Source organism: Bos grunniens, chromosome 18 (assembly GCF_055505025.1).
Source record: "Bos grunniens cultivar Pamir isolate PY7600 chromosome 18, Bosgru_T2T1.0, whole genome shotgun sequence".
In the NCBI taxonomy this organism is placed as follows: Eukaryota; Metazoa; Chordata; class Mammalia; order Artiodactyla; family Bovidae; genus Bos; species Bos grunniens.
Genome location: NC_141182.1, coordinates 39,361,330 through 39,374,530, shown reverse-complemented (window position 1 = coordinate 39,374,530; position 13,201 = coordinate 39,361,330). Strand labels below are relative to the sequence as shown.

The 13,201-nt window shown below is 41.0% G+C and overlaps 1 protein-coding gene and 1 long non-coding RNA gene across 4 annotated transcripts in view; one reads left to right on the top strand and one right to left on the bottom strand.

The window, feature by feature from the left end:
* Nucleotides 1-3,360: 3,360 nt before the first annotated feature.
* Nucleotides 3,361-10,393, bottom strand: LOC147353521 (uncharacterized). Its single transcript, XR_015145711.1, has 3 exons — nt 10,167-10,393; nt 4,940-4,999; nt 3,361-3,559 (listed from the first exon to the last, which is right to left on the bottom strand). It is a non-coding gene; the product is annotated as an uncharacterized LOC147353521 (long non-coding RNA).
* A 136-nt stretch (nt 10,394-10,529) lies between these two features.
* The window catches only part of IST1 (IST1 factor associated with ESCRT-III), a 39,630-nt gene continuing 36,958 nt past the window's right edge, over nt 10,530-13,201 (top strand). For 2 of the 3 annotated variants that reach the window (XM_086351573.1, XM_086351576.1), the window contains exon 1: nt 10,530-10,617. The gene's annotated coding sequence lies outside the window, so the exon portion shown is untranslated. Of the gene's footprint in view, nt 10,722-13,201 lie in introns of all 3 variants that reach the window. The other variant, XM_086351574.1, reaches the window with a different exon arrangement.

The following is a 13,201-nucleotide window of genomic DNA, read 5'->3' as shown; positions in this document are numbered from 1 at the left end:
GAATCCCATGGACGGAGGAGCCTGGTGGGCTACAGTCCATGGGGTCCCAAAGAGTCGGACACAACTGAGCGACTTCACTTTCAACTTTCAAAGCATTAGGAAAGAGCCTCCAGGGATATTTCTTGGCTTCATCATATAATAATGTGTAATACTGGGTGGTTGGTTTCATCTACTTGAACTGCAAGTAAAATAGAGTCATAATAATGCTATTTTTAAAACCTTCATGTACCCTAGAAATGGGCTTACCTGGTGGCTCAGACAGTAAAGAATGTGCCTGCATTGCAGGGGACATGGATTCAATCCCTAGCTTGGGAAGATCCCCTGGAGAAGAAAATGGCAACCCACTCCAGTATTCTTGGCTGGGAATCCCATGGACAGAGAAGCCTGGTGGGCTATAGTTCCATGGGATCACAAAGAGTCTGACACAACTGAGCAACTAATACACACACACACACATACACCCTAGAAATGCCTCTGAGGTGTTATGATTCAGGGTTATAGTCAAATAAGGGAAAAATTATTAAATAAGAAATTCATTTATTTTGTCTCTGCTGTCACCTAAACATGTTCTGGATCTAGAAGACTTTTTCATTAATCTTGGGTTTTTTTTCAGCTTCACTTTTACTTTTACTTTCCCAGTCTACTTACAAACTAATGGTATTATTTTGCCACTTTAACTATGTTAACTTTCCCTTGAAATATCCTCTTGTTTATATTTATTGGCTCCTGCAAAAACCTTGTTAGGGCTTTACATTACAACAATATTGATAGGACAACTTAAAGAATTTCATTTAAAAATTATTATGATTTATACTTTATAATTCACATACCATGAAATTCACCCTTTTAAAGTAAAGCTCAGTGGATTTTAGTATGTTCACAAGGTTGTGAAACATCACAAGTATTTAATTCCAAAACATTTTCATCACCTTGAACAGAAACCCCAGACAGCTGTCAATCCCTCTTCTTCCTCCTTCCAGCCTTTTTCAATCTTTGGGTCTCTATGGATTCACCTATTCTGAACATTTCACATAAATGGAATCATACAATAGTGGGTCTTTGTGGTTGGCTCCTCTCACTTAGCACCAAGTTTTCAAGATTCACGCGTGTTGCTATGTGTGTGTCAGTACTTCATTTCTTTTTTTTTTTTGGTCAAATAATATTCCATTGTATGGATATACCACATTTACTTCCATTCATCAGTTGATAGATATTTGTGTTGTTTCCACTTTTTTGGCTCTTCTGAATAATGTTGTTGTGAACATTTGTGTACAATTTTTATGTGGTCATGTTTTCAGCTCTCTCAAGTGTACACCTAGGAGTGAAATTGTTGGTTCATATGGTAACTCTGTGTTTAACATTTTGAGGAACTGTCAAACTTTTGCCCAAAAAGCCTGCATCATTTTACATTCCTACCAGTGATGAATGAGAGTTCCAATTTCTTCATGTCCTGTGCTACACCTGTTAATGTTTGTCTTGTTCTTATAGACATTGTAATACAGTGAAGTGATATCTCACTGTGGTTTTGATTTGCATTTCCCTGATGACTAAGAATGTTGAACATCTTCTTGGGCTTATCATTAACAATTTGGAGAATGTCTTCACAAATGCATTGTGCATTTTTGAGTTCAGTTATTTGCCTTTTTATTATTGTTTTAGAAGTGTTTTTTAAAAAATATTCTGTATACTAAACTATTATAGCATATGTGATTTGCAAAAATTTTTTTCCATTCTGTAGGTTGTCTTTTCAATTTCTTGATAATGTCCTTTGAAGCACCAAAGTTCTTCTATTTTTCTTTTTGTTTGCCTTTGACTTAGGTGTCATATCTAAGAAACTATCTCCTAGTCCTTAATCATAAAGATTTCCATGTATATTTTGTTCTAAGAATTTTATAGTTTCAGCTCTTATATTTTACTCCTTGATTAATTTTGAGTTAATTTTTGTATAGGTATTAGGCAGGAATGTTCAACTTTATTCTTTTCTATGCATATATCTAGTTTTCTCAGCACTGTTTGTTGAAAAGTCTATTCTTTCCCCATTGAACTCTCTTGTTATCCCTGTTCAGAATCAAGTGAAAATAAATATATTGATTTATTTCTAGATTTTCAGTTCTATTTTATTGTCCTATATGTCTATCCATATGCAGATTCATACAGTCTTGATAAGATCATCATATTTTAAGGAGATGGAGTTTATATTTAGTATATAGAGTTATAAGTTTTCATGTCTTTGAATTCATTTAAGGAAAAATTAAGTTTTATAGGATGATTGCAATCAGGATAAATGTCATGAAAAGAATCTGATTTGAGAATTTCCTTTTGATCTGATATGTGAACTCAAATGAAAGTTTATCATTGTGATTTATTGCATTTTTCTTTTTCTTTTTTGATAAACTCATACACAAATTGAAGGTAAAAGGAGGATGCAAATTATTATGGAAATGTGGACCTATGAAAATTATATCATGTCGAGTCTCAAGATCTGGGATCAAGATCTGATCCTGGCACTTACTGCTGTTGATCTTGGATTGGTCACTTTACAGCTCTAAACTTCACTTTCCTCTTATAAAAGTTAATAGACATTTCTGACCTACAGTTCCTCACAGGAATGTTGTGAGCCTCAGGTTGAGTTAATATGCTTGTAAGTACCCTATAAACTGCAAAGTGCCATGGAGATATTTAATATCTGTATATAGCCCAAATTATTGATGTTCATAAGTTCTCTGAGGAGTCATTTCCTAAGTGCTCTAAAACATGCACTTGTTTTTTTTCTAGACCTTATTAGGAAGATATCCAGAGTGGTTTCTATTTCACTTTACAATTTTTAGCCTAAAAACTTTCTGAGACTTGCCCCTTTATAAATGTTAGTCCTTAAAAAAAAAAGGCAAATTACTATGTTGCTTCAGTCGTGCCCAACTCTTTGTGACCCCATGGACTGTAGGCCACCATGTCCCTCTGTCCATGGGATTCTCCAGGTAAGAATACTGGAGTGGGTTGCTATGCCCTCCTCCAGGGGATGTTCGTGACCCAGGGATGGAACCCTGTCTCCTGTGTCAGGTTCTTTACCACTAGTGCCCCGGAAGCCCTTCTTCTGTTGTGTGTGAAAGTCGCTCAGTCCTGTCTGACTCTTCGTGACCCCACGGACTATACAGTTCATGAAATTCTCCAGGCCAGAATACTGGAGTAGGTATCAGTTCCCTTCTCCAGGGGATCTTCCCAACCCAGGGATCAAACCCAGGTCTCCTGCATTACAGGTGGATTCTTTACCAGCTGAGCCACCAGGGAAGCCCCAGCACTCAGCAAACTTTTTCTATAAAGTTTACAAATAGGCTTTGTGGGCAATATAAGGGTTCTGCCACATATTATTCCGCCCTTTTTTTTTTTAAGATTTATTTATTTATTTATGGCTGTGCTTGGACTCTGTTGCTTTGTGCAGGCTTTCTCCAGTTGCAGGGCTCGGGGGCTGCTCTTCATTTCAGTGCACAGGCTTCTCATTGTGGCTTCTATTGCAGCGCACGGGCTCTAGGGCGCAGGCTTCAGTAGTTGTAGCTCCTGGGCTCTAGAAGACAGGTTCAATAGTTGTGGCTGCTGCTGCTAAGTCTCTTCAGTCGTGTCTGACTCTGTGCGACCCCAGAGACGGCAGCCCACCAGGCTCCCCCGTCCCTGGGATTCTCCAGACAAGAACACTGGAGTGGGTTGCCATTTCCTTCTCCAATGCATGAAAGTGAAAAGTGAAAGTGAAGTCGCTCAGTCGTGTCCAACTCTTCGAGACCCCATGGACTGCAGCCTACCAGGCTCCTCCGTCCATGGGATTTTCCAGGCAAGAGTACTGGAGTGGGTTGCCATTTGCCTCCTCCACAATAGCTGTGAAGCATGGGCTTAGTTGCCTAGCGGCATTGAACCCATGTCCCCTGCACTGGCAAGCAAATTCTCAACCACTGGACAGAGAGGGAAGTCCTGGTTTTTTTATTCACAGTCTCTTAACACTGTAAAAACCATTCTTAGCTGGAAGGTCTGTACAGAAACAGGCCTAACATTTTGTCTTACAAGCTTGTAAGACTCTTCAAGTACTATATCAAGTTTTATTTACAGCCACTAGTTATAATGTATACATAAAATAGAATTACTGGTTAGTTAACCAAAGAAATGTTATGTGTTAATTTTTATCCTAACAGCAAAGCAGGATTTTCAAGTGAAACAGTGTGAGTCATTTTGTTTTTTTTGGATTATGTTTTGCTTTGATTAAAACTGGTCTAGTCAGCCAGGGGTAGAGATACTGTTTTGAATAATTGGCAGGTTGTGGTACAATTCACATTGATATATTATAGGACCTAAATAATTAGACAGGACAGGACACAGGTGACGATTGCTGAATCCAAGAAATTGCTGAGTTAGAAGCAATTTTTTAAGTGAAGCATCATTTTTTAGCAAGACAGTGGCTTGATGACACTTTTCACTCATCTTTACTGTTATGGTTTGTTCAAGGGTGCAGAAATGTCAAGGATTCCAAAAGTTATGTAAATACACTATTACTGATGGCATGGGGAAATTGAAACTCTCAACACATTGGTGGTGATGGTGTAAATTGACACTTCCTCTTTGTAGGGTGATTTGGCAATATCTATCAGCATTAAAAATATACCTACACTTTGACCCAGTTCTTCTGCTTCTGGGAATTTACCCAATTTGTACAATCCACACAGGCAAATATTTAAGCATTGCAGCATTGTTTATACAGGCAAAATATTAGAAATAATGTAAACACCCATAAATAGAGCAGTGCTTAAAATATATGGCTCACATAAAATGGAATATTATGCAGCTCTTTAAAAGAATGAGAGTTATTGATAATTGCTGCTATAGTATAATCTCTGAGATATGTATCTTAAAGCAAGCTATACTACTAAACAAGTTACAGTACAAGGTCAGCTCTCCATACCTAAGAGTTCTTCATCCATGCAGCCAGTCAACCTTGGCTTGAAACAATTGTGAAGAAAAACTGGAGAAAGTACCAAAAAGCAAAATTGAGTTTTCAGCTCACTGGCAACTATTTACATAGACTTTACATTGTATTGGGTATTATAAGTAAATCTAGAGATGATTTGGAGTAGATTGGAGGATTGTGTGAGGCTTCCCTGGTGACTCAGTGGTAAAGAATCCACCTGCAGTGTGAGAGAGACACGGGTTTGATCCCTGGGTTGAGAAGATCCCCTGGAGCAGGAAATGGCAACCCTCTCAGGTATTCCTATCTCAAGAATCCCATGGACAGAAGAGCCTGGCAGGTTACCATCTGTGGACTTGCACAGAGTCAGGTGTGACTGAGCATGTGTGCAAGGAGGATCATAGGTGGTATGTGAGAATATTAATACTACAGCACTTTACGCAAGGGACTTGAGATTTTGGTATCATTGAGGTTCCTGGAACCAATCTGCTGATACCAAGGGACAACTGTAGAATGTATAGTGTGCTGCTGCTGCTGCTAAGTCGCTTTAGTGGTGTCTGACTCTGTGCGACTCCATAGGTGGCAGCCCAGTAGGCTCCTCTGTCCCTGGGATTCTCCAGGCAAGAACACTGGAGTGGGTTGCCATTTCCTTCTCCAATGCATGAAAGTGAAAAGTGAAAGTCAAGACGCTCAATCGTGCCTGACTCTTAGCGACCCCTGGTAGGACTGCAGCCTACCAGGCTCCTCTGTCCATGGGATTTTCCAGGCAAGAGTACTGGAGTGGGTTGCCATTGCCTTCTCTGGTGTAGTATGCTACTACATGTTTAAAAATAAGTCATATTTATGTATATGGCCTTACAGATAGTATCACTGGAAGGACTTCAATAGCATTAACATTGTCAGACACTGTTCTAAGAGCTGTTTATAATTGACACATTTAATTCTTATAACTTTATTAATGTAGGTGATATTATTCCCATTTTACATATGAAGAACCTGAAGCATAGAGAGATTAAGTAACTTGCTCAAAGGCACAAGAATCTGGTAACAATGGTTACTTCCAAAGTCAAGAGACTGAAGGACTAAAGGTCAGAGAGACTTAATTTTTGCTGTCCATCTTTTTCAGCTGTGTGTGTGTGGTTTGCCATGTTTATGCATTACTTAAAAAATTATTTTTAAAATAACTTAGGAAAATGGTAAAAAGACTCTCATGAGTGCTGTTTACAAGACAGTCAATCTTATTTTCAAAGATGTGCCAATTAACATAACTTCTTAGCTTCCAAAGGATGAGAAAGGTTGATAATGCCTACAGCTCGAGAGTAGAAGCTGGACCCAACGTAGATACAGTCATGGAACCTTTTTGGAGAGCAGTCTGATGCTGGGTTGTGCTAGATTGCATGTGCTGCCATAACAGAGTACCACAAACTGGGTGCTTTAAACAACAGCCATTTATTGTCTCATAGTTCTGGAGGCTGGACAGTCTAGATCAGACTTAGTAGGATTAGATCCTTTTGAGGGCTGTGAGGAAGAAACTGTTCAAGGCCTCTCTCCTAGCTTCTGGTGGTTTGCTGGTCGTCCTGGGTGTTGCTCCATGCATAGACTCTTCCGCCAGTCTCTGCCTTCATCTTCATGTGGTTTTCTTCTCATACCTGTGTCTGTTTCCACATTTTACCCTTCTTTAGAGGTCACAAGTCATATTGGATTAGGGCCCACCCTAATGAACTCATTTTAACTTGACTACCTCTGTGAAGACCCTATCTCCAAGTCAAGTCACATTCTGAGATACTGGGGCTTAGAACTTCAACACATATATTGGTGGGGAGACATAATTCAACCCATAAATAACATGGGTATCCAAATTTCAAACATGCATACTCTTTAACCTTGCAATGCCACTTATGGGACTGTGTCCTTTAGAAATAATCTGAAAGTATGCATAGATATTTTTAGAAGGATATCCACAATGGCACCTATTGGAATGTTGGAATCTACCTAAATATCAGTAAAAGATTGGCGAAATAATGATATACCTGCTTCCGTTGTTAAAGATAATATGGATTGATATGCATTGATATAAAAAGATATGCAGAATATATTAAGTATAAAAAGCAGGTTTACCTAATAATTGTGTAATAACCTAAATGGGAAAGAATTTTAAAAAGAATAGATATAGGTATATGTATGGCTCAGTCACTTTGCTGTACACCTGAAGCTAATACAACACGGTTAATCAACTCTGTGTGTGTGCTTAGTTGCTCAGTCATGTCCAGCTCTTTGCGACCCATGGACTGTAGCCTGCCAGGCTCCTCTGTCCGTGGGATTGTCCAGACAAGAATCCTGAAGCAGGTTGCCATTTCCTACTCCAGGGGATCTTCCTGACCCAGGATTTGAACCCGGGTCTCCTGCAGTGGCATGCATCCTTGACCACTGTGGCACCTAAGAAGCCCTCTTATCAACTATACTCCAATATAAAATAAAAAGTAAAATTAAAAAAAGGTGATTTCAAGTACTTTACAACCTTGCATATCAATCCAGTAAGGAATAAAGATCTTTCCAACTTAAAGATAAAAGCAAGTTTACTGAAGAAGTGAAGTGAAAGTTGCTCAGTAGTGTCTGACTCTTTGCGACCCCATGGACTATATACAGTCCATGGACTTCTCCAGGCCAGAATACTGGAGTGGGTAGCCTTTCCTTTCTCCAGGGGATCTTCCCAACCCAGGGATCGAACCTAGGTCTCCCACAATGCAGGCTGATTCTTTACCAGCTGAGCCACAAGGGAAGCCCAAGTGTACTGAATAGAGTGTATATTGTTATCCTATTTGTGTTAAATTTTAAATAAATAAAATTTTGAATATATTCCAAAACTAACAATGGCATGTAGAGTGTGCATAGGCCTTTCAGTTTACTTTACATATATATTCTCAAACTAGAAAAACAATAAACATATTTCTGTTCTTAAAAAACAGAGTATTGGAATCAGTCCATTTTATTCTGTTTTTAAACTAAATGCAGAACAGAATCAGAATATACTTGGGCTTCCCTGGTGGTCCAGTGGTTAAGACTATGGGTGCATTTTCGATCCCTGGTTGGGGAACTAAGGTCCCCACGTGCCATGTGGCACATCCAAATATATATATCTGTGTGTGTGCATATTACCTATATATATATATATATATTTATATATATACTTATTGCTGAGATCTTAGCTTAGTCTGGTAGTTTCTGGGGGAAAACCTAATAATTCCCATTAAGACATATAATAGCCTAGTTGTGCACACACACTTCCTGTTTTCTGAACTATATGAAAGTTAAGTTGTAGACACCATGATCCTTTGGTTCTACACAGTTCAGCATGCATCTTCTAAGAATAAGGGCATTCTCCACTCAGTGACGTGATTATACCAAGGAAAGTTAACAATAATTCCATAATATCTATTATCTAGTACATATTCAAATTTCCCAAGTTGTTCTCCCAAATATGTATTTTTTTTTTCCTAATCTGGATCCAATTGAATTTTATGCATTTCATTTGGTTATTGTATCTCTTAGCCCTCTTTCTGTAAAGCCAGTTTTCTTGAAGATGCCACATTTTCCATTTAATTCACTAGTGTATTATTTAATTCTCTCCCATGACACAGCGGAGAAGGCAATGGCAACCCACTCCAGTACTCTTGCCTGGAAAATCCCATGGACGGAGGAGCCTGCTGGGCTGCCATCTATGGGGTCGCACAGAGTCAGATACGACTGATGTGACTTAGCAGCAGCAGCGTGACACAGACATCATTTGAACATTTTTACAATGAACATTTTTTATTGTGGTAAAATACACATAAAAGCTACCATTTAAAAATTTTTAGTTGTACAGTTCAGTGGCATTAAGTACACTCACGGTTGTGTAACCATCACCACCATCCGTCACCAGAACGGTTTCATCATCCCAAACTGAAATTCTGTACTCATTAAACAGTAACTCCCCACTCTCCCTTCCCACCCCATTCTACCTTCTGTCTTGAGCCGACGTCTTTAAATTCCTCAAATAACTGGAATCCTGCAGTCTTGACTCTTTTCGAGTCCATAGACTGTAGCCTGCCAGGCTTTTCTGGAGTGGGTTTTCCAACTCCCAACCCAGGGATCTAACTCATGTCTCCTGCATTGCAGGCAGATTCTTTTACCGTCTGAGCCACCAGGGAAGCCCATAAAAGACTATAAATTGGTTTCAGGCTATCTAAACAAGGTCCATATAACATGTGGTTGCTGTGTTTCTAAGCCTTTTTAGATCCAAGCAATTCGCTCACTTTTTTTCTAGACGCTATTGCTTTATTGCAGAATGGACTCAATTCTTATATGCATGCATTTCCCAACAACAAAAATCCATACATTTTAAAGGAACTGAGGTTCTGAAAGCTGCTTCTAATTTAGAAATACTGGAAGTAGCTATAGAGACACATTACTTATAAATTCATATAAACCTCATATGGTTACTCTTAGTTCCATCTTTGTCAGATTGCTGCTGCTGCTAAGTCGCTTCAGTCGTGTCCGACCCTGTGCGACCCCATAGACGGCAGCCCACCAGGCTCCCCCGTCCCTGGGATTCTCCAGGCAAGAACACTGGAGTGGGTTGCCATTTCCTTCTCCAATGCATGAAAGTGAAAAGTGAAAGTGAAGTCGCTCAGTTGTGTCCGACTCTTAGCGACCCCATGGACTGCAGCCTACCAGGCTCCTCCATCCACGGGATTTTCCAGGCAAGAGTACTGGAGTGGGGTGCCATTGCCTCATCACAATTTAGCAAACCACAATTTTGGTCTTGGTAGATGCACCCGGTACAGCAGGGGGCAGGATTACCTCCTTCTAGAAGCCAAGTGCTTAGGAAACCCCTTCTAACGTTAATCAGAGAGAATGGTTTTCAAGTTAAGCACAAAGATAACTAAAAGAAAAAGCTTTCTCTGAATAGAGATAAGGTAAATTCCCAGAGAATGTGCTGCTGAGAGGAAACATCTTACTTAAAAAACTATCGGTATTCTGTTTGAAAGAGCAATCAGACTTGGTTTAAAAGCGGGGCAGGAGAGAGGCTGGACGTCTAAGGAAGGAGGGCGAAGAGCCGGAGAGAGAGTCGTCAGCTGCCAGAGAAGAGTGGAAACCTGCTTAGCAGGTAATTTGACGAAATGCAGGAGGAAAGTCCCTGTGGCGAATGAAGTCGAGCAAGGGACGAAAGCAGAAGACTAACTTCGGATGTTTGGAAGGCCGTGCTGAACCCGGTTTTTCCACGGACTGGAACAATCCCGAACAAGGCACTGGGCGCGGACTCGGAAAACCAGCCTCAGCGGCCAGCCTCCCCGCGCCCAGGTAGTAACCTGTGAAACCCGGGCACGCCCCAGCAGGTGATTCTGTAGGCGTGACGAGTCTGCTCTCTCCTTCCGTGCCTCCGCTGCGGGAAGTAGTCCCCGGCTGCGCCGGCTCTGAAGGAATCTGGGCAGGGGAGCCCGGAGGCCCTCAGGGCATGAGTCCCAGGAGCGGCGGGCGTGCAGCCAATCCCTGGAAAGAGGGCGTGGCTAACTCGGTTCCGCGGATTCCTCCGCCTGTGCTCGCTGTGCTGAGGCAGAGGGAGCCGCCATTTTGGATGCTGAGTCTTGGTTCCTAAGTGCGTCTCTGCCGTTTTTACGTCCGGATTTGGCCAGGTGAGTGGGCTTTTTCAGGGTCGATGGTCTTTGTTTTCTTCCCCACGCTGCGCTCCGGGCTTCTAAGTCCCTAGCCAGGGATTTGGACGACTCTGACGTGGCAGGTGAGGAGAAACACAATGATCCTGGGTCAGGCCGGAGGTCGGGCCGGAGGGGCTGCGGCGCGGAAGGCCGCCGAAGGCCGGGCTCGGGGGCGTGGCAGGGCCGCGAGCAGCTTGGAGACCGCTAGTCGTGGATATATGACACCGCCGAACTTTCTTGTCCTCCCTGTTTCGAGCCATCTCTACCCCGGGGTGAAGCTGCCGCGGCCTGGGCTTTGGCGCCCGACGCGGACAGGGCCGGGCTGGCGCTCTCGGCCACTCCCCTCACCCTATCTCTTCTGGCCCAGAGAGACTTCGGTTCGGTTGTGTCCCTCGTGGCCGAGGGAGTCCGCGTCCGAGCCGGGCAGCCTCCCCTGGGCGGCGCGGCCTCCAGGGAACGTACCTGGGGGCCCTGGGCGAAATTGCCCTTTTCTTTAGCGGAAGCAAAACGCGACCTTTGACCCCTTTCGCCGACCCCTTCTTGTCTGACGAGTGGTCTTTTGAGGAGCCTGTGGTCCTGTCCATGCGCCCCTCTTTCAGTTTTCATTGCTCCCCTTCCGCGGTGCTGCAGGTGAGAGGACTGGAAACTCGACGTGCATAAAGTTTTACATGGATCGGGACCCAAGAGCGCCCGTTTAATAATTAGTTAATAGGAAAGAGTCACTTTCACTGTAGTAGTAAAACTGAAATTAAGAGCTGGTCATAGTTTTTCTATTATGCTAGCGTATTCATTATTTTTCTAAACTTTTTATTATGAAAATTTAAAGCCAAGGTAAAGACTAATGAATTCCCTTCTCACCCAGCTTCATCAACGATTATTTTCTTGCCAATTTTGTTTCGTTTATACCCCCATTATGTATTCGTTTAATAAAGTAATAGTTAATGTATGTGTCGTCGTCGACCCACCAATCCCCGCCCCGCGCAAGTAGTAGCCTTTTTGACTCCTGTACTTAGGAGAAATTTCCACCGGAAATTTTGTTTTTACAGCTTTCTCAACACTCCGTCTTCTGGGATAGGAGGACTTAGTAATATCCTTTTATTCGAAGATAAAAGATTGTTTTGAAACCTTAATGTTTATTATATTTTAAAGTCACCCAGTTTCCTAAGTCTTGTGTTACTGTTCTGTCCAGATTGTTTTCGTTCTTCCTATCTTCTTTTGCCTCTGGAATTTCAATGATTGGGAGCCCCAGAATCCCCAATTCTTTATAGTCTACTTAATTTAAGGTTTCATTCCTTTAAAATCATTTCCCTGGTAACTCAGCTGGTAAAGAATCCTCCTGCAATTCAGGAGACCCTACTTTGATTCCTGGGTCAGAAGATGCGCTGGAGAAGGGAATAGGCTAACCCACTAAGTTTTCTTGGGCTTCCCTGGTGGCTCAGCTGGTAAAGAATCCGCCTGTGATGTGGGAGACCTGGATTCGATCACTGGGTTGGGAAGATCCCCTGGAAAAGGGAAAGGCTACCCACACCAGTATTCTGGCCTGGATATTTCCATGACTGTATAGTCCGTGGGGTCGCAGAGAGTCGGACACAACCGAGCGACTTTTCACTTTTCCTTTAAAATCACAATTAAGTCCCAATTGACACAAAGTCTATCCTGATTTAAAAATAGAACTAGAAGAGAATATAAAGAAATAATTTAATATACAGAAAAAGTAGAATACACATGAATACTAACTTCAGCATTATTTTATATGGTAAATATAAAAAAGATTGGGAAATTATTAAAAATGGTTACTCAATGTATTAGGCAGCCATTAAAGTATAATACTAAAGACTAGCAGATACGATGTTAAGTGATAAAAGAATTCACTAGTGATTGGAGTCCATGATTACAACTTTGTAAAAGTATGCCTTAAGAGAAACTCTTTGTGAAAGTATGTCCAACGAATTTTTTGTATTGCTTTTTATATTTTATTGAGAAACAAGATAAAGGTACTGTCATAATGTCTTATGAATTTCAATATTTATAGCTCCTTCTGGAAAATCTTGATGGTCTCTGAATTCTGAAGTCTGTACTTTTCTTGTGAGTTATACATGATACTGCTGGTTTTGTGGTCTTTTATTAAATTTTCAATCTTGGTTAGTTTGGTCACTGATGATTTTAGTACAATTTGAAAATACAGGAAACGACATTTCTGTATGTGAAATGGTTTTAAGAATTGGGCTGTATTATTGCGGAAATGTCTTCTAGCTTGTTTGTACTTTTATGTCACTTATTCATATCTGCAATGCCTAAATCATACCTGAATCTGTTCATATCACTTGTAAGAAAGAGGTATTCAGGATAAATAAAATAATACATTTCAAATACAGTTTTCCTATATACTAAAAAATGACATTCTGTGTACTGTAGACTGTTGCCTCCCTTCCCAGATTGGTTCTTTTGGAGCTACAAGACTCTAAAGTTGGTTTCTTGGGACTTAATGGTTTATTTTGCTATTTTTTGGCTACTTTAAAGTTTTCAGGATTACTGTCTCTGGGCAGCTTCACTAATTTGGGAA